Raw genomic sequence first — 21,126 nt, forward strand, 5'->3', positions numbered from 1 at the left:
GCGTCAAAAATCTCAAGGGCGAAGCCATTGAAAACTGCACCTCTTGAAGTTAGTGTGCAGTCTGAAGATGTATCCCGCATCTCCAAGCCCCTGAAGGATAAGGAGCCCCAGCAACACACAGGCAAAGAGCTCACTGCTGCAGCCATTCTGCGCAGTGAAGCCATTGATCTATCAAGCGATGAAGATCTGGGTGATGACGCACTAGAACAGCTCATCAAAAGCAAGGAGGAAGATGAAATCTTCAACAATCTGCCTCTCTTTGATGTCGCCATCATCCACAACTTCATCGATGAATGGTTTGATACACCAGATATAAGCTTCGATGATCTGCAGCTGCCTGTTGGACTCAGCGTCGCCTTCCAAGGCGCAATTGCTTCAAAACTGGCCATTGCTCAGCGCATTGTTGAGCTGAAGCATAAAATTGATCACGAAAAAGCTCAGTTCAAGAAGCACATGGCCAGTCTCAGTGTGCAGGATGTGAGAAGCTTCAAAATCATGCTGCATGATCTCAAAGAAAACTTTCTGAAGAAGCGTGCTGAAGCTCAAGGCTCGCGTGAAAGGATGAAGTCATTGGCTGACAAATGTGTTCAAGCCTACAACGAGGCTGAAAAGCGCAAGGCACTTGGGCGTCCAGGCATCGACCCCAAGATGGCCGCAAAGAAGAAGAAGCAGCCTGCTGTGAGTGAACCAGAGGGATCAAGACAAGCAGCCACTTCCATTGTCTTCCCAACCGCCACGACTGGCTCGAAGCCAAAGAGCCGGTCAACAGCTTCAGAGCTAAAGAAGACAAGAGCTGCAGAAGCTGAAGTCAGAAAAAGGAAGAGCTCTGAAGCCTCTCCTTCTGCCCCCAGTAAAAAGAAGCGCAAGACTAAGAAATCTAGGGCTGCTCCCACAGAGCCCTTGATGGTTGAACCCCTTTCTGTCATTCACCCCAATGCAGAAAGAAGACTAACAGTTCATGAGCCTGCTCCCACAGAGGCACCTGACGCTGAAGATATTCCAGCAGCCGACCCACTAGCTGCTGAAGACATTGGTCATCAGGACAATGTGCAAGGTGATGCAGCCCTTCCTCAGCTTGAAACAAGCGAACCCATCAGCATTGGTCGTCCTCTGACGCCAATGGCACAAGATGAGTCATGGGCGGATCGCCCTCAGGAGGAAGAAGACATTCAGGCCCAGCCCACTCCGACACCACAAGCATCGTCTGCGTTCCGTAGGCTTCGCAAAGGTCCACGGCCTCAAGTTCAGTCTGCAGAAATTCCGGCTGCATCAGCCGAAGATAATGAAGAAGCACCTCCAGAACTCACTCCCTCTCTCCATCAAGATGCAGTTCCCCAAGAGAACGTGCCTGAAGATGTCCCTCAAACTACTAACACTGAAGCCAATGTGGAGCCCGCCCCACCAAATGCTTCAGCAGACAGCGAAGCCACTGAGCCAGACACTTCAGTTCCTGAGTCTGCTGCAGGTCCACAATTTGACTATCACATAGAGCACAGACCTCATGTCCAGAAGCCAGTCCCAAGGCTTCCAAGGTTCCCAGGTCCTGCATCAGCACCTGGCTCCTTTGATGTAAACAGCTTCAAGGCAGATAACGCATTTTTCGATAGCTCCAAGAACCCCTATTCAAGGGAAAGGATTGTATCAGACAGGTTCTGGAGCTATTCACAGCGCAGCTATTATTCTTGCATCTTATACAACCAAGGTCGCATCTTCCCACACAAGCGCCTTGAGGTTGAAGCTATTACTGGTCTGCCATGTCTTGAGGAAGCTTTGGACTGCTTCAGGCAAGTGGGTCTGCTGCTGTTCGTGACTGATGAAGAGCACTGGAACGAAGAGCTTCTGCTTCAGTTTTATGCCACTCTCCACATCAAAGGCTACAACAGAGATCCTAAGACTTGGATCCTGGAGTGGATGACCGGAAATGTCCATCATGAAGCCAATGCATTCAATATCATTGAGCTCACTGGCCTGCCCACTCCAGGCGAATTCTTCGAGGAAGGGTGTCAACTTCATTCTGAAGCTATTGAGAGCATATTTCAGAGACCTGAACCCAATATGAGTCAGATGCTCTCAATGATGAAGCCATTGCCTCAAGATGCACCCTATCCAACTGAGTTCTTCGTTGAAGACCTAGAGTACCTGCCCAGGACCATATATCATATTATCCGGCGGACTCTCTGGCCCATTAAGGGACACTCTCCACATGCCAAGATTGAGGGTGCAATGAAGACTCTCATATTCTATATCATGCATGGCAAATGCTTCAATGCACAGGATCTTTTCATACGACAACTTGCTGCGTTAGGCTCGGACTTATTTGGTCTAAAAATCTATGCCCCTTGGGTGATGAGGCTGATCAAACTGCACTCTACAATTTCGTATCAGCCCTCAGCCCGAAACCATCGCATCTTCCTGCCAGATGTGGATATCTCTGCTGAAGCAATATACCCTGAGCCTGCCAAGCAACCAATAAGTCTTCAGAATGCCGAACACCAGAGCTTCACGCAGAATGTTGAAGGTGTTGAAGCCATGTCCAGGGTCTATCCTATGGCTGGCACTACACGTGCACCAGCATCAACTGAAGCCACAGATAGCACAAACGCTCCAAGACCCAAGAAGCGTGCTCATGTCCTCACTGACCGAGAGCTTCTTGTGGCCCTTCACCAAAAGCAAGATAGGCATCACGATTGGCTGAAACGTCAGATGAAGAGCCTCTTGGTGGATGTCAATCGTCTTCGAAACCTGGCCACCAAGAATGCCTTCGTTACGCATGAGACTTGCCGTCGTACGTGGAAAGGGCTCTCAATGATCTGCACTGAAGCTGAACTTGCAGAAGATGGCTTCTCAGAGCGCTTCAAATTTGACACCACACCTCCTAGGAGGGCTGTGATGCGCAACACACCGTCACTTGAAGATTCTGAGTATTCCTCATCTGCTGCCACCGTCACTGCGAGGATCATTGATGAAGATGATGATGCTACTTCACCACCACCCGCTTCAGCACCTCAAAGCTCAGCACCGCCAAACAACTCCACCGACCCTGCCGCGCCTGGGAACGCGTAGAAAACTCTATGTCTTCAAACCCTTTTGGTCATTCCTGACAAAAGGGGGAGAAGCATATGATGTTTATAGTCTTCAAGCGGGTCAATATGGGCGGGTGCCTTGTTTTGTTATACTTGCTTCGTGTTTGCATCTCTTGTTTTGCTTCATTTGGTTCTGTTGAGTTGTAAACACTAAAACTCGATGGTCGTCTGCTACTTGTTTTACCACTCCTTTTGCGAAGATAAATTCCGCATGTGCGATGATAAATTCCGCACTCATCTCATTCTACAGACGTCCATTTTCCATTATTCATGTTATTATCTTCATATACTTTCACATGCATAGTAGATTGTCATCATAAGCTGAAGCTGATCTCCACATACAACCTGCCATGTGCGTTTGCATTCCAAAAGCAAATTAACTTATATGCACATCTTCAGGGGGAGCACTTGCAACTTATGATGACAATTCCTTTACAGACTTCACACTTTATATTCCCCGTTGAAAACTTCAACTAGTTTGTCATCAATCACCAAAAAGGGGGAGATTGTAAGTGCATCTAGTGCCACCCCTAGTTGGTTTTGGAGTATTGACGACCAACCTAGTTGAGGGACTAATGTGTTTGTGAGAATTGCAGGAAAACACAGGTAGAAGTCCCTCATTGATTCGGTTTACTATCAGAGATGACCCCTAAAAATGAATGAAGACATTGAAGTCAAAGGTGGTATATGAAGATATTCACATTGAAGACTATGACAACAGAAGACACGTTATGAAGCCTATGGAACTCGAAGACTTAGATCTTTCGTAGTTCTTTTTATTTTTGTTGAGTCATAGGAACCACCGTACTGTTAAGTGGGGTCTAGGGGAACAAGTCAGAATGACTTAAGTGATGCCTAAATCAAAAACCTATGTCTTCGAGTGAAGACAATGAGAGCAAATCTTGTCCAGAGCCGGACAAGTCAGCTTTGCTTGTAGCCCAAGTAAAGTTGCCATGAGAGTTCGAAATCTGACCGTTGAGACACGTGTCAGTTCCTTAGTGACCCAGGGTCATTTCGGACAAATCAGGTCGGGTTGCCAAGTGGCTATAAATAGCCCACCCCCACAACCATAAACGGTTGGCTGCTCAGATTTCAGTGCACGGCTTTTGTTGTTTGAGAGCAACCCACCTCGAAGCCTTTGAGAGAAAATTTCTAGTGAGGAGAAAAGCCCTAACCACCCAGAGCCAGAGTAAATTGGGCATCACTTAAGTCTTCTTGTCTGTGTGATCTGAAAACTTATTACACTTGAGGACTGTGAATCCTTCAGACGGTTAGGCGTCGCGTTCAGAGCATCCAAGAGACATTGTGGATTGCCAGTGAACGAAGTCTGTGAAGGTTTGGGAGTCTACCTTGAAGACTTACCAGAGTGATTGGGCGAGAACTAAGTGACCTTAGCTCAAGGAGATTACGGTGAGGACTTGGTGTCCTGAACTGTGTGTTCAGGACTGGGTTTCCGGGACTCTGTGTCCTAAGGTTTAAATACCTAGCCACTCCAACCAGACGTACAGTTGTCACAGCAACTGGAACTGGTCCAACATATCATTGTCTTCAACGAGTCACTGGTTTCATCTTCACTTCCTTCTCTTGCTGTTACTCATTGCGAAGTCATTTCGTGCTTGCTTTATCATCTGTCTTCACAACGTGAATGCATGATCTGTTTGGCTTCATAACTTCTTCCTACTTGATCCTTATTACACTGAAGCTGTTTGTCACTGTGCTTTCACTCTATTGAATACATGACCGTGGCTGGCCTAGTGTAATCTAACTTCCGCTGCATATTAATAGGCATAATCTTCACTGTTTGTCTTCATAACTCCCAAGTTTTGAAGACTATCATAAAAATCGCCTATTCACCCCCCCCTCTAGTCGATATAACGCACTTTCAGGGAGGGCACGTGTGCGTCTGCCACTCCCCTCCCCCCTACTCATAGCCCCAGGCGGCCGAGCAGAGGGGGGAGAACGTGGGGGTCGTGGGATTAACTGCGCCCACGACCCCACGTTTACCGCACAGTAACTACATGTAGTTACCGCGCCATGGAATAGCAACCGACCGCCTCGGCCGAACCGGATCCACGCGCGTGCTGAGGCCCGGTAGTGGCAGGCCCAGCCTGTAGCGACGTCCCGTCACGCACATGGGATGGTAGACTGGCCCAGAATGCTGGCGCCGCGTGGAGCACGGGTAGCAGGCGGCGAGCCTGGTGACCGGCTGGCGCGCCATCCGGCTCCTCCCATGACGTTTCAAAATTCCGGATAGTCCGCCCAGTCACAGCCGGCTACTGCCAGCCGGCGCTTTAGAAGCCGGACGAAGCAAGACCACTAGATCACTCGGAGTAGGATCCTGCTGCGGCTTCTCGCCTTCCCAGCAGCGGCGCCCCACCAGCTTCGGGGATTACTGTCGGAGTAAATGACCATGGGTAGCCTCATCTGCCTCCCATGGTGTTTCAGGACATCGGGGCCGGCTGCGCCCCTCAAGAATCAAAGACCAAAGCACCACCTTCTTTGTGGCCGGCTGGTCCAAGCGGCCGGCTGCCAGAAGATGGCAAGGCTCAGGAGACGGCCTCGAGGTGGGCCGGCTCCTAGCAGGCGGCCTCCAGAAAGGCCGGCTCCTGGCAGGCGGCCTCCATAGAGGCCGACACCTAGTAGGCGGCCACAATCGCCCTCAAAGTTTGTACCACATTATGACGACGAGACGGGACGTGGCTACAGTGATGCCTGCCACCCCCGAATCCAAGGCGGAGCATGGCCACAGTGCAGCGTACTGGGTGGATATCCCTCGCCCGACGCAGCACTCTTGCCACGCATCCCATGACATCACCATGGTAGAGAAGGCCATGCTCCCACAACCAGCTGTCGGTACGACCCCAAGAGGCGGGCCCTACCTGAGAGTGGGAAGCTAGAGGGCGGCGAACTCGGACCAGTCGGCATAAGGGGAGGCCGACTCCTGGCAGGCAACCCTCTCCTTCCCTCAAAGTTTGTGCGCCATTAACCAGAAGAAACGGGGAGCGGCTACACTAATTGCCCGCCAGGCGGCGACACTGTAGCCACGCCGTCCCCGACAAAGCGTGCATCATCAGAAGCATTGCCACAGTAATGAGCAGCTGGCGAGACCCGCAAGCGGCGGGCACGGCGTGTCGGTGAAGTACGAGACAGCCGGCGGGACCCACCAGGCTGCGGGCCCCAGCAGTCAGCGGTGAAGCCGACACCTATAGATGCCGACAACCGGGTCCACACCCGGCTGGATTACCATTGTAACCCTGGGGGTAGGCCTATATAAACCCCTAGGGCACCCCTACAAAGGGTACAGCCTCACTGAGACCTTAACACACCCACCCACACACATATAGAGGGATTAAGCTAGGACTAGCCTTGTTCTTCTTCCCCCTCTAGAGAAACAGCTCAAGGAGGAAGCTTGTAGCCACCATTGTTGCTTGAGTGATCATGCGGAGACCCTGTAGAGAAGGACTAGGGGTATTATCTCCTAGGAGAGCCCTGAACCTGGGTAAGATTCGCCGGCGGGCATGTTTGCGCCTTATCCCATTTCCTGGCACCGACGACGTATTATTAACCCCCTCCATGATAAGCCATCTGTTGGCATATGTCACATGACACCGCCGACACGCACTCTCACCCTTCCACTATTGCTAGCCTCTCTAGAACCATGCAACTTTCGTCGGCACCATAAACCCACCATTTACCATCCTCAAAACAGCCACCATACCTACCTATTATGGCATGTCCACAGCCATTCCGAGATATATTGCCATGCAACTTCCTGTCGGTGTACAAAAATAGGGGTGCATCTTTGTACCCCTTTTTCTATGCACGGGCAGTCAGAGCCGCGCCCACGGCCACACCAAGCAGAACGAGGGAGGTGAGCCAAGGTAAGATCGAAGCCCAAGGCAATCAAAGCAACGCCAAGGACAAGACCACAAAGAGTAGAGGGACGAAGGAAGTTCCCTCGGCAAGACCCTTGCCGGGTGGCCTCAGCGGCCCCGGCAAGACTCTTGCCGGGACAGCTCGCCCCGCACCAACAGAGCGAGCCACCCTTGAGCCCACGGCCCTTGTGCCATCATCAGTGTGGGGCCAGGACTCGGGAAGGCACCCCTGTGGTGGCATATAGATCTTTGTGAAGACATATTCAAGATCAGATCAGATGACGATGATTCTCGGCAAGATCCTTGCCAAGGAAGGCCACCAGACCCCCGGCAAGATCCTTGCAGGGGACGACAACGCGTCACGACGAGACCCTTGCCGGGCCACCCGGCAAGGCCCTCACCAAAGACGCTGGCAAGGCCACCACCAAGCCCACGTCAACCAAGCTTCCACCGCCTTTCACATGCAGCTGCCAGCCCAACCAGCTGGGCGGGCACCTGCGTGGGAACATGCAGCTCCCAGGCCAACTCATAAACCGCCTGCGTCTCGGCATGCAGATCTTCATGAAGGCTCCACCACCGCACCAACTCAACTTCCTGCCTGCCTACATGGAGCTGCACGCATCCCCGGCCGAGGCGCGTGTCGAAGCGAGGAGGAGCGGCGACAGATGGGACGGGCCTCGCCCCCGTCCTCGATAAAGTAAGAGGACACCTAAGCGATGCATTAAATGCACCTTGTCCTGTAATACGAGGGATACCCTCATGCCACTATAGACCTTTCCACCTCCTGTGTGCCAATGTGGCAACCCCTTTTTCCTATAAAAGGAGGCCCGAGGCGACGAGGAGAGGGATTCGGCTCTTTGGAACCACACGCTGACCACAGCTAGTTCGAGAGCTCAAGAACTCCCAAAAATACACCCACCAAAGCAGGACTAGGGTTTTACGCATCCTTGCAGCCCGAACCTAGGTAAGCGATCCTTGTGCTGTCTACTAGCCCTGCTCTCCTCGCAACCCTGCGCCCCGCAACCGTACTAGCGATTCTTGTGATCCCATAGGTGTCGTTCCACACCGACATCCTTGGCGCGCCAGGTAGGGGGTGCAATTGTGAGAATCTGGTCTAGTAGTTAGCCTAGCAGTTCTTCGTTGAGATGGCCCCTAAGAAGAAGACGGCCACGGCGGTCGATTCGTTGGGAGCCGAACGACCCGTGCCGATGCGTACGAGCAGCGGACCGGTCGTAGACAGGACCCGGGTCGCGGCCCGCGAGCACCAGCATCGTCCAAGTAGTCGGAGCCTGGCAAGCGGCATCGTTCGCGCGCCAGACGACCGGCTACACGTCGCCGGATCCAAAGATGGAGTTGGGCCCCCCGCAGGAAGCGCGAGGCCCTCCAGGGGCGTCGTTATGCTGACTCCGGGCGGCGCGGCGACCTCCAGGACACCTACACCGGCGACCACCGCCCGTTCTTCCCATGGTGTGCATGCAGAGCAGCGTCACCACGATGGTGACCCTGGGCACCGCCGTGGGAAGAGCCCGTGCGTCATCGGCAAGATGAGGGGGTTCAGCACGCTCGCCGAAGTGCTGGCGAAAATAGCGCGCAGCCGCTGGGTCGTGACGGAGCTCCTTCTAATGTAGTTAGAAGTCGAAGAGTGTCACGATCCACGCAGCTGTCGCCGCCGCCCACGCCAGCGGAAGCTTTGGCACGCGCACAACTGCTCCTCGACTTCCCTCCTGCTGCGGAGAAGCTCGACGAGTGGAGGGCCACCATCCGGAACCTCGTCGCCGTCGCAATCAAAGACAATCCGTGACCAGCGGGGCCCTCGGGCCGGCGCTCCACCGAGCCACTACATGCTGGCGCTGGGAGGACCAGGGGAGCTGCGGCCACGATGCACTCTCCTCCTCACCGGCCGCCGCGGGCGTCGGCCCGTCGCGAAGACGCTTGTGACAACATCTCCGTAGTGTCGTCCGACCCGCGGACCCTCCGCAACCAGCGCCAGGTCCTTCGGGAGCAAGCTCACGAAGACGCTCGAACCACCGTTGAGCGCCGTCGCGAAACGCGCCGCCAGTCGGACAAGCGGGCGGGACCCGCTATGGACCACCCGACACCGGGGGGCCCCGGCGGCCTACCTTATGAGGTGGGCTGCCCGGCTTTTACCAGTGAGCTGAGGCAGTTCCAGTGGCCGTCCCACCAGACGTTCAAGCCCGACGTCAGCGAGAAGTACACCGGCAAGACCCATCCGTCCGAGTTCCTCAGCATCTACACCATCACGATTCAGGCCACTAGGGCTCACGACAACAAGGTGCTTGCCAACTATTTCCCGCTGACGCTCAATCCCAATGTGATGTCTTGGTTGATGCACTTGCCGGTGGATTCCATTTCTTCCTGGTCAGATCTGTGCCATGAGTTCGTTGGCTCCTTCACAGGAGGCCACCAAGCTCATGGCCAGGCCAGAAGGAAGGGGAGACCCTGCGCAAGTACATCGAGAGATTCAGCCAGGTGCAGTATAACATCCCCGACGTTCATCCCACCGCTGTGATTAGCGCGTTCCACCAGAACGTACGCAATCGCAAGATGCGCGAGGAGCTGGCGATGACCAAGGTTAAAGATGTGGCCGAGCTCTACGTTCTGGCCGTTAGGTGCGCCCGGCCTGAAGAGGGAATGAAGTACCCAGGCGAAGACGCCGGCGCGGAAACCGACTCTACTAATGAAGACGGCGCCACCCCGACGAAGATGAGCCAGCGTCGCAACAGGAAACGCAAAGGCAAGGCCGTGCTTGCCATTGAGGGGTCTGACGATACAGATGCCGGCAAGAAGGTCAAGGCAGACGCCCCCGACAAGGAGATTGCCGGGTGCGCCGCCTGCTGGGCCCTGGCGGCTAGCGACAAGCCAGGAAGCTCCGACAAGCAATACTGCAAGGTCCACCGCACCAAGGGCCACGACCTCCAGAATTGCCGACAAGTCGAGCTGCTTGCTGAGAAGCAAAAGGCTGAGTACGAAATGCGGGACAAGGAGAAGGACCAGGACGGTGCAGGGGGATCCGGCAAGAAGTGTGGCGGCCAAGGAGGCCGCCCGGGCAAGGACAACCAGCAAGAGAGCCCGCCCGGTGCCGCGACAAGAAACAAGAAGATGATGGTCACGGCGAGGACGACGAGTCTAGTGAGCAAGGTTTCTAGAAGGCTACGGAGGCCATGTGCGTCGATCGCGGTGCCTCGCTGCATACCTCTCACCGTCGGCTCAAGCAGTGGGCGCGTGAGATTACAATAGCAGAGCCGTCGTTCGACGCTCAGAAGCCGCTGAAGTGGTCCAGCACGCCCGTCATCTTTGACGCCGAGGACCACCCTGACCGCACTACCGCGGTCGGGTGTTTGCCATTGTTGCTCTCGCCAACAATATGCAACCTCAAGGTGAAAAAGATGTTGGTTGATGACGGGGCCGGCCTGAACCTGATCTCGCCTGCCGTGATCAAAAGGCTGCAAATCCCTGATGGAGACCTCAAGGAAACGAGCAAGTTTGAAGCGGTCAATCCGGGGAGGAGCCAGCCGAAGGGAAAGGTCACACTGCTCATGACATTTGGAGGAGAGTTGAACTACAGGACGGAGAGGATCTCTTTGACGTGGCCGAGATCCCCTTGCCCTACAACGGGATCCTCGGCCGCCCGACATTGGCCAAGTTCATGGCGGCGTCACACTACGCCTACAACATGCTGAAGATGCCCGGGCCGTTGACCATCATCTCCGTCCCCTCCGACAACAAGGATGCGCTGATATGCGCCGAGCAACTCTACTGGGAAGCAGTTGCAGCAGCTACCATCAAGGCACCTGCTCCTGCCGCTAACGGCCCGGGATGGAAAAAGGAGCCCGGCAAGACCTGTCGCACCCACTCCGGCAAGCGCACCTCCTCGGAGTGTTGTGCTACCGTTGAGGACGTGCCAGAGAGCTCTACCGACAAGAGCAAGAGATCCAGAGCCGAGCCGCCGCAGACCAAGAAGGTGCCTGCAGGGAGGATGGCACGGGAGGGGCCTTCATCATAGGCTCCACCCTCGACAACAAATAGGAAGGCGCGCTCGTCACCTTCCTACGGGAAAATGTCGACGTGTTTGCATGGCAAGCGTCCGACATCCCCGGTGTTCCTAGGGAGGTGATTGAGCACCACCTAGCTGTCTACCCCCACGCGCGGCCCGTCAAGCAAAAGGTTAGAAAGCAGGCTCTGGAAAGGCAGGAGTTCATCACAAAGGAGATCAGGAAGTTGGAAGCGGCAGGTTTGGTGAGAGGGGTGCTCCACCCGACGTGGTTGGCCAATCTAGTAGTGGTGCGCAAGGCGAATGGGAAGTGGAGGCTGTGTATTGATTACACAGATATTAACAACGCCTGCCCTAAGGACCCCTTCCCATTGCCGCGCATCGACCAGATTGTTGACTCCACAGCCGGGTGTGATATGTTATCATTCCTCGACGCCTACTCAGGCTACCACCAAATCTTCATGACAAGACAGGATGAAGAGAAGACGGCATTCATTACCCCATGTGGTATGTATTGCTTTTTACGGATGCCTTTCGGGTTGAAGAGTGCCGGCTCAACTTTTGCAATAGTAGTCCAAATTGGTTTTGAACCTCAACTCCATAGAAATATGGAGGCCTACATGGAGACATAGTGATCAAAACCAAGGACAGGCCAACTCTTGTGCAAGACCTGGAAGAGACATTTGCTAATCTGCGCAAGATCAACCTCAAGCTGAACCCTGAGAAGTGCGTCTTCGGTGTTCCGTCCGGAAAGCTTCTCGGATTCTTTGTGTCGCAATGTGGGATCGAGGCAAACCAAGACAAGATCAAGGATATTGAGCAGATCGAGGCGCCCAAGCAGATCAAGGATGTGCGTCGGCTCACCAGCTGCGTTGCCGCCATGAGCCGGTTCATCTCAAATCCGCCGAGCGCACCCTTCCCTTCTTCAAAATCTTTAAGAAGGCAGGCCCAATAGAGTGGACACCAGAAGCCGAGGCAGCACTACAAGATCTGCAGAAATACCTTTCCTCCACGCCGATGTTGGTTGCGCCTAAACCACAAGAGCCGTTGCTGCTGTATCTGGCGGCGACGAATCGAGTGGTCATCGCCGCACTGGTGGCACAGAGGGAGGTCGACGAGGAGGCAACAATGGCGGTAGAACCAGCGGATGGCAAGCCAAATATTCCCCCGGCAGGGCCTGGTGCCGACAAAGCGGGGCCCCCGGCAGAGTCTGGTGCCACCAAGGCAATGCCCGCGCAGTCGAGTGAAGTGGTGCCAAAGAAGAAGATAATGCAGCACCCGGTTTACTTTGTCAGCTCCCTCTTGCAGGGGGCTAGGTCGAGGTATTCCGGCATGCAAAAATTGCTCTTAGGCCTCCTTGTGGCCTCAAGGAAGGTGCCTCCTACTTCCAGGCCCACGAGATCACCGTCGTCACCCGCCTCCCGTTGCAACGGATACTGCACAACCCGGACGCAACCGGAAGGATTGTGGAATGGGCCTTGGAGCTGTCAAGTTTCGGTTTGATGTTTGAAAGTACCTCGACAATTCAGAGCAGAGTCCTGGCGGAATTCATCGCAGAATGGACCTTGACGCACGACGAAGAAGTCCAGGTGACCACTCTCCCCGGCAAGGAAGCAGACCGCGACTGGATCATGTACTTTGATGGGGCCTTCTCGCTGCAAGGCACCGGTGCCGGTGTGCTACTCATTGCACCCACCGGAGAACACCTCAAGTACGTGATCCAAATGCACTTCCCCAGGGAGATGTCCACCAACAACACCGCCGAGTACGAGGGATTGCTTGCCCAAGAGCGACTGGCTCCGACAGGGTGTCATCGTCAGGGGCGAGTCGCAGCTCGTTGTCAGGCAGGTCAATAAGGATTATCAGAGCCCATTGATGGAAGCCTACGTAGATGAGGTGAGGAAGCTGGATGAACGCTTTGACGGTATCCAGGCGCAGCACGTCCCCCGAGCGGAGAACGACATCGCCGATTACCTGTCAAAGCGTGCCGCATTCAAGCTACCTGTGGAACCAGGTACCTTTTTGCTCCGGTTAACTCAACCATCTGTCGAACCATCAGAGGGGCAGAACAAGCGGAGGAAATCAGGTCCCAGCAAGTACTTCCCTACCGAGCCCCCTGGGGCTGCCGGCAAGGGTGCTGCCACGGACGCTGAGCCTGCCCAAGAGCGACTGGCTCCGACAGGGCGTCAAGCCCTGGCCATAGAGACAGCCGCTCTCATGGCGGAAGAAATGCCTTTGGTTCTTGTCGTCGAGCCCAATGCTCCGGCATGGGCATAGCATACCGTCTACTTCCTCCAAACAGGGAGCTTCCTGAGGAGCAGGAAGAAGCATAGAAAGTAGCCCGTCGGTCTGCCCTGTACCAGTTCGTCGATGACGTCCTGTACTGGAGGAGGCCAAATGGTGTGAAACTCAAGTGCATCCCCACGGAGGAAGGACTGGAGCTGTTGGAGGAGATACATGGAGGCATATGTGGCTCCCACATAGGGTCAAGGGCCCTTGCCGGGAAGGCATTCCGGCAAGGTTTCTTCTGGCCCACCGCCCTCCAGGATGCGACGACACTTGTAACCAAGTGTGAAGCGTGCCAGTTCCATTCAAGGAAGCTTCATCAGCCGGCTCAAGCCCTTCAAACAATCCCTCTCTCCTGGCCATTCTCGGTCTGGGGGCTCGATATACTGGGCCCTTTCCCCCGCGCCGTCGGGGGCTTTGAGTACTTGTATGTTGCAATCGACAAGTTCACAAAGTGGCCGGAAGTGGAAGCAGTCAGGAAGGTGACTGCTCAGTCAGCCGTCAAGTTCTTCAAAGGACTGGTCTACCATTTTGGTGTGCCAAACAGAGTCATCACCGACAACTGCACGCAGTTCACAAGCCACACCTTCTTGCAGTACATCCAAGACCTTGGCAGCAAGGTCTGTTTTGCTTCCCTGGCACATCCGCGGAGCAACGGCCAAGCGGAGAGGGCAAATGCTGAAGTGTTGCGGGGCCTGAGAATGAAGACATTTGACAAGCTACACAAGAGTGAAAGGCGCTAGATTGATGAGTTGCCAGCGGTTCTTTGGTAGATCAGGACGATGCCAAATCGAGCCACCGGCCAGACACCTTTTGCCCTGGTATACGGGGCAGAAGCAGTTCTCCCCACGGAACTCATATACGGGTCACCTCGAGTGCTCGCTTATGATGAGCTTGAGCAAGAGCCGTTCTGCCAAGATGACACGACGCTCCTTGAGGAAGATCGTCTTCGGGCGGCTGTGAGAGCGGCACGCTACCAGCAAGCCTTGCGCTGCTATCATAGCTGCAAGGTTCATGCCCTAAGCCTTGAGGAAGGCGACCTTGTTCTTCGGCGCATTCAGTCGGCCAAGAATTCCAAGAAGTTGACACCGAAGTGGGAATGCCCTTATCAGGTAATGCGAGTCACCAGGCCCGGCACAGTCCACCTGGAGACCAAAGATGCCGTCCCAGTGAGCAACTCCTGGAACATCGAGCATCTTCGCAAGTTTTACCCATAAGGCGCGGCTTGCCGGGCCTCCCAGCAAGCCACCTTTTGTACAAGCTTTGCCGACAAGCCATGTGACCCTTTGTACAAAGCCAAGCGCAAACCCTGAGCATAAATAAATGAAGCGCTGGCGCCCTAAGTTATAGCATGCATGCTAGGTCGAGTCTCTTCCTTGGTTAGGGTTGACAGTGCTTAGCGGCGACTAACCCCTAGCCTAGAGGCCGAGTGCGCATCTGTCTGTTCCTTTTCTGTCCTCCTTTGGTTCGCAGGGCACGTGAGCACTTCTGCTGAGCTACTCGAAAAGAAGGAAACAGACCGGCGCCCCACCCCGGCAAGACAGAGTTGCCGGGGGCTGCAAGCACGAGGATCTAACCGCGACAAGATGAGATTGCCAAGGGCTGCGGATCTGGATAAGTCTTTTATCCTCTGTCATGCATTTCGGAACCGGACTGGGGCATGTGAAACCTCGTTTTTATCTCTAGCCTGCCGTGCTCACCTTTTTTCCTATACCTAGGGATTATTTCCTAGGTCCGGATTTGGTCGTAGCCGCGGCGGCAAGGGGGTGGGACGAGGAGCCTAAAGCCCACTTCATCCCTACCTCCGCCAAGGGCGCGAGAATGTTCGAGTGGAGTGGGGGGACAGCAAGGCCTGTTGTCGGGAGAAAAATGTTTATCTTAAAACAATAACAAGGATTCACTCCTTGTCACGGGACTTACCTGCGAATGAAAAACCCGGCAAGCATCCCTTTTTCATTAAAAACGTCACATAAATGTACAGTTCGTGCGAGATGAAAAACATGAGCAAGGGGATTGCAAGTTTTATATTTAACAAAGGCTCGCAGGCTTACAAACTAAAAAAAGAGATAAGATGCCCGTAATCCCTTTCTTGTCCGCTCCTTAGGAGGCAGGTCAAGGAGGCGAAAGGGCAAAAGGGGCGCCTAGGCGAGCTATGAGCAACGGAAAGCACCAAGAGAACATCTCGGTGGCCACCCACGGGTAGGCCGGTGATGACGGTGCCGGAAAAGGAGCTAGAAGACAAGGTGGCAGGACCAGCAATACGCGATGAAGGTGTCGGTGCCCGCGTACTCCGAGTTGATGGCCTTGCCATCCGCCCTCTTCCTCTTCTGCAGCCTCCCGATGCCAGCCGCCCAAGGAGACAGCCCCGCAAGGTTCAAGGAGATGGCGCTGTCCCCGGCCAGCTTCTGCCGGAGGAGCGGCCAGGTGTAGATGCTGCTGCTGCCACACCCGCCCAGTCATGAGTTCGGCTAGCCACCTGAGCTTCCACCACCTGCACATAGGGGCAGTCTGGTTATTGCCTGGGAATATGATCCTCTGTTAGCTGCCGTTCTCGACGACAACCAGAGTGTTAGGGGCTACTATCTACACAGGGCACAACTAACATGTGCAGTACTATCACATATTATCTCACGTACCTCAAAGCCAGTCAGTAGACTCATAAAGGCTTGATGTAATCCACTTTCGGCGGACGAGATTCTCTCCATCACCATACCCATCAGCATACGGTGTTCTTCTGAGATGGCCGCTCGCCCCACCAACTCCCTCAGAACATCCGACCGCACACTCGGCGGTGCCAGACTCTTTTGTCTGCTCTCTTCGGGAGCCGGACACTGGGGACTTCGGGGGTCTATGGGATTATCTTCTGGCCTCACCGCATCTGGAGAGGCCCTCCGTGACGACACTTCGGGGTCACCCGCTTCTTGAGCGGAGGAGTCCGGGGGAGGCGTTTCGCTCTCCATCATCTCTGGAAGAAGATCCCCCAAAGACGAGCTCATCTGAGAGGGGCTAAGGCCCAAACTGCAAGATATATGCGGTGGTTATTTTCTCAGAAAAAGATAGCATACCTTTACTATTAAAGTATTTTGGATCACTTACGACTCGTTGGAGGGCTGATCCCCCCGCGGACTTTTTGCGGTAAAAGCACCCCCCGAGGCAGGACCCTCTGTGGGAGACTTCTTCTCCCGTTTGTAGGCTTCAGCTTCCGGATCCTCGGAAGCAGTCCTTTTCCTCCCCCGGTTGTCCTCCTTCGTGGAAACGCTCATTCCCTCGGTTGGAATGGGCAGCGATGGGGGCCCGCGCCCGCCCATATTATCCCCCCGGTATCTTCCTTCGGGGGCTCCGGGCAAGGTGCGACCTCAAGCATCTTCTCCAATACCGGATTTTCCAAACCCTCAGGGAGGGGGGCGAAACACCGAATCATCTTCGCCTTTGTTAGCCAGTCCTGGTCAAAAAGCGAACTCTCAGAAATAACTTCGTGACGAATAAAAGACACAGTGTTCGGCCAGAGGGTTTCTTACTTGTTTGGCGGAGCGGTTACTGCTCAGGCCCACGTCCTCGGTAATATCCGGACACTCTACTTGAGGTCCGAAGAATGAATTGTACATCTCCTCATGCGTCAGGCCGAGGAAACTTTTAATGGCATGCGGTCCCTCTGGGTTTAACTCCCACAAGCGAAGGGGCTGGCGTTTGCAAGGCTGGACTTGGCGAACCAGCATAACTTGTATTACCACAGCCAAATTGAAATCTCCCTCGAAAAGATCTCGGATGCGGCTTTGCAATATAGGCACGTCCTTGGCTGGACCCCAGCTCAGACCTCTGCTAATCCATGACATCAGTTGTGGTGGGGGGCCCGAGCGGAGAGTGGAGGCAGCCGCCCACTTGGCACTTCTGGGAGCCGTGACGTAAAACCACTCCCGTTGCCATAATTCGGACACCTCTAGAAAGGAACCTTTCGGCCATGGAGCTCCTGCCATCTTGACTATTGATGCACCTCCGCATGCTGCATGTTGCCTCTCGATCATCTTCGGCTTTACTTCGAAGTTCTTGGGCCACAAGCCGAAGTGAGGGGTAACGCGGAGGAAGGCCTCACACACGACAATAAATGTCGAGATGTGGAGAAAGGAGTCCGGAGCTAGATGGTGGAAATCTAGCCCGTAATAGAACATCAAATCCCTGACGAAGGGATCCAGAGTGAGGCCTAGACCTCGGAGGAAGTGGGAGACGAACACGACGTTCTTGTTGGGTTCGGGAGTAGGGACGATCTGCCCTCGAGCAGGCAGCAGATGCGAAACCTCGGCGGTCAGGTATCTGGCCTCCCTCAACTTCTTGATGTCCTCTTCCATAACGGTGGAGGGCATCCATCGGCCTTGAAGGCTGGATCCGGAGATGATTGAAGATTCGGAGCACCTAACCTGGGCTTTGGGTGTTAGAACTCGAGGCGGGGGAAGGGTTCGATTGAGCACGAGAGGGAAAAAGCGAAAACCTTGTCCCCTTATAAAGAGGGTGAATATCAAGCGTCCTCTCCGTAGCCGTTTGGGACTTGCCTATAATCTAGGAGTCCTAGACATGGTTGGGTTACCCACGACCGCATTAATGAGAATCCCGTAATAAGGGGACACGATCTCCGCTTTGATAAGACGTGTCGAAAAACTGCCTCGCGTTATGTGCGGGGCTGGTTAAAAGAAACGGTTCGAATAATCACCGGGCCATGACATAACGTCATGCTGCCAAAACGAGCCAGCAAATTAGATCTGCGAAGATATTATTCTCTCTACGGTGGAATGTGGAACTTATTTTGCAGGGTCGGACACTATCCTCGTATTCAAATTCTTCTGTGATGTATTCGAAGAAGGAACCCGCCTTGCAATGCCGAAGACAATACTGCGCGCCAGACTCATCGTCATTGAAGCCTGGTTCAGGGGCTACTGAGGGAGTCCTGGATTAGGGGGTCTCTGGACAGCCGGACTATCTCCATTGGCCGGACTGTTAGACTATGAAGATACAAGATTGAAGACTTCGTCTCGTGTCTGGATGGGACTCTACTTGGCGTGGAAGGCAAGCTAGGCAGTACGGATATGGATATCTCCTCCTTTGTGACCGACCTTGTGTAACCCTAACCCTCTCCGTTGTCTATATAAATCAAAGGGTTTTAGTCCGTAGGACAACTATCATAACATACAATCATACCATAGGCTAGCTTCTAGGGTTTAGCCTCTCTGACCTCGTGGTAGATCTACTCTTGTACTACCCATATCGTCAATATTAATCAAGCAGGACGTAGGGTTTTACCTCCATCAAGAGGGCCCTAACCTGGGTAAAACATCATGTCCCCTGCCTCCTGTTACCATCCGGCCTAGACGCACAGTTCGGGTCCCCCTACCCGTGATCCGCCGGTTTTGACACCAACATGGGGCGTCCGACGCCTAGTCGGACTCGTCCCCGTTGTCCGCCCCGCTGTCCTCCTCGTCGCTCTCGCTTGAGGATGAGCTTCCATCGTCAGAATCTCCATCAGAGGAGCTCTCCACGCATCATTTCAGATGAGTTCCCAAGTCTCTGAAGACCTTGACGGAGAGCAGGTCGTCCTCCATTAATTTGAAGTAGAGGACGAGCCCCGCCGTCAGGCTCTGGATGCGGGCAAACGTCTTCCATCCACGGCGGAGATAAATAACTCGAGGAGCCGGGAATTCGAAGTCGACCCGCGTGCCCCCGTTCCCGCAGCCCCTCATGTGCAACCTCAGTGTCTGGGGTGAGGCACGCTCCATCACCCGAGCGAACGGAGTGGGGAGACGAAGACGACGATGTGGGGGCTGGTGGAGCCTGATGAAGAACTCGCAAGGCTGGTCTTCAACGTGGCCCTCCATCGGGAAGGGCATCATTGGCAGGGGCGAGGCCGGCGCGCTGCCCCGTCCTCCTCTTCCCCGAGCGATACGGCCTCTGCCCTGGCCTCGCCCCCTCCCCTTCCCCTCGCGGTCGGTTCCACCACCACGGGTTCTGGAGGGGGAGGGACGCGCTGTCGAGTGGCGACCCTCGCCGCCACCGTCGAAGCAACAGGGTTCCCTGTCTCCATGGCGGATGAGAGGAAGGAGCAGAGGCAGAAAGAAACAGAAGATGGAAGAATGCAGGGTGCCGTTTCCCGCTTTCTCCTCTTTATAAAGGAACGGGTGTCGGTGTCAAAACTGGCGGATCTCGGGTAGGGGGTCCCGAACTGTGCGTCTAGGCCAGATGGTAACAGGAGGCAAGGGACACGAAGTTTTACCTAGGTTCGGGCCCTCTTGATGGAGGTAAAACCCTACGTCCTGCTTGATTAATATTGATGATATGGGTAGTACAAGAGTAGATCTACCACGAGATCAGAGAGGCTAAACCCTAGAAGCTAGCCTATGGTATGATTGTTGTGTATGAATGTGTTGTCCTACGGACTAAAACCCTTCGGTTTATATAGACACCAGATAGGGTTAGGGTTACATAGAGTCGGTTACAATGGTAGGAGATCTACATATCCGTATCGCCAAGCTTGCCTTCCACGCCAAGGAAAGTCCCATCCGGACACGGGACGAAGTCTTGAATCTTGTATCTTCATAGTCTGAGAGTCCGGCTGAAGGTATAGTCCGGCCATCCGGACACCCCCTAATCCAGGACTCCCTTAGTAGCCCCTGAACCAGGCTTCAATGACGACGAGTCCGGCGCGCAGATTGTCTTCGGCATTGCAAGGCAGGTTCCTCCTTCAAGTACTTCATAGAAGATTTTGAACACAAAGATAGTGTCCGGCTCTGCAAAATAAGTTTCCACATATGGCCATAGAGAGAATAATATTTATACAAATCTAATCTGCTGACGTATTCCGTAGTGTGACATCACACCACGGCCAAGCCTTTATTTGAATCGTTTTACTGTCCCATCTCAGCGTGTTATGCGAGGCAGTTTCCTTGGCACGTCTTGTTAAAGCAGAGATCGTGTCCCCTTATTACGGGATTCACATCAATACGGGCGTGGGTAACCCAACCGTGCCATTGATTACGGCGCTTGGGAGATAAGTGAGTTTTACCAGGCTGTGGGGACGCATAGTCGAGTCCAACCATATAAGGGGATAAGGATCCACCTTTTCACCTACGCCTTCTTCCTCCTTTGCCTATCCATTTTCGCGCACTCGAGCTCCAGCGCCCAAGTCCGCACTCCCCACCTCAACCTTCTCCAGCCATGTCCGGAGCGGGAGGCAAGTGGATGGTCTCCTCCGTTATGGAGGGACACATCAAAAGACTAAGGAAGGACGGATACTTGTCCAACGACATTGCGCACCGGCTTCCCGAAGATGGGCAGCTCATCCCTACCCCTAGGCCCCATGAGAGGATGGTGTTCCTCCCCCATTTCCTCCATGGACTGGGTTTCCCTCTCCACCCATTTGTCCAGGGGCTCATGTTCTACTATGGCATGGATTTCCACGATCTGGCCCCGAACTTTGTCATCAACATCTCGGCGTTTATCGTCGTGTGCGAGGCCTTCCTCCGCATCCGCCCCCATTTCGGCCTATGGCTCAAGACTTCTAATGTCAAGCCGAAGGTGGTGCGCGACAACCAGGCGGAGTGCGGAGGCGCCATGGTGGGAAAGATGCCCAACATCTTATGGCTTGAGGGCTCCTTTGTGGAGACCCTGAAGGGGTGGCAATCAGGGTGGTTTTACATCACCGAGCCGCGCGACCCTAAGTGGGTCGCAGCCCCCGAGTTCCGATCCGGACCCCCAACGCGGCTCACGTCCTGGAAAGAGACGGGGCTGTCATGGGGTAAAAAAGGAGAGCTAGCCGGACTCCAAACATGCGTCCAAACCCTGGTGGACAAGCAGCTCAAGCTTGTCAACGTAGTCCAGGTTATGCTCA

The sequence above is a fragment of the Triticum urartu genome, chromosome 3 (genome assembly GCF_003073215.2).
Source record: "Triticum urartu cultivar G1812 chromosome 3, Tu2.1, whole genome shotgun sequence".
NCBI classification, from domain to species: Eukaryota; Viridiplantae; Streptophyta; class Magnoliopsida; order Poales; family Poaceae; genus Triticum; species Triticum urartu.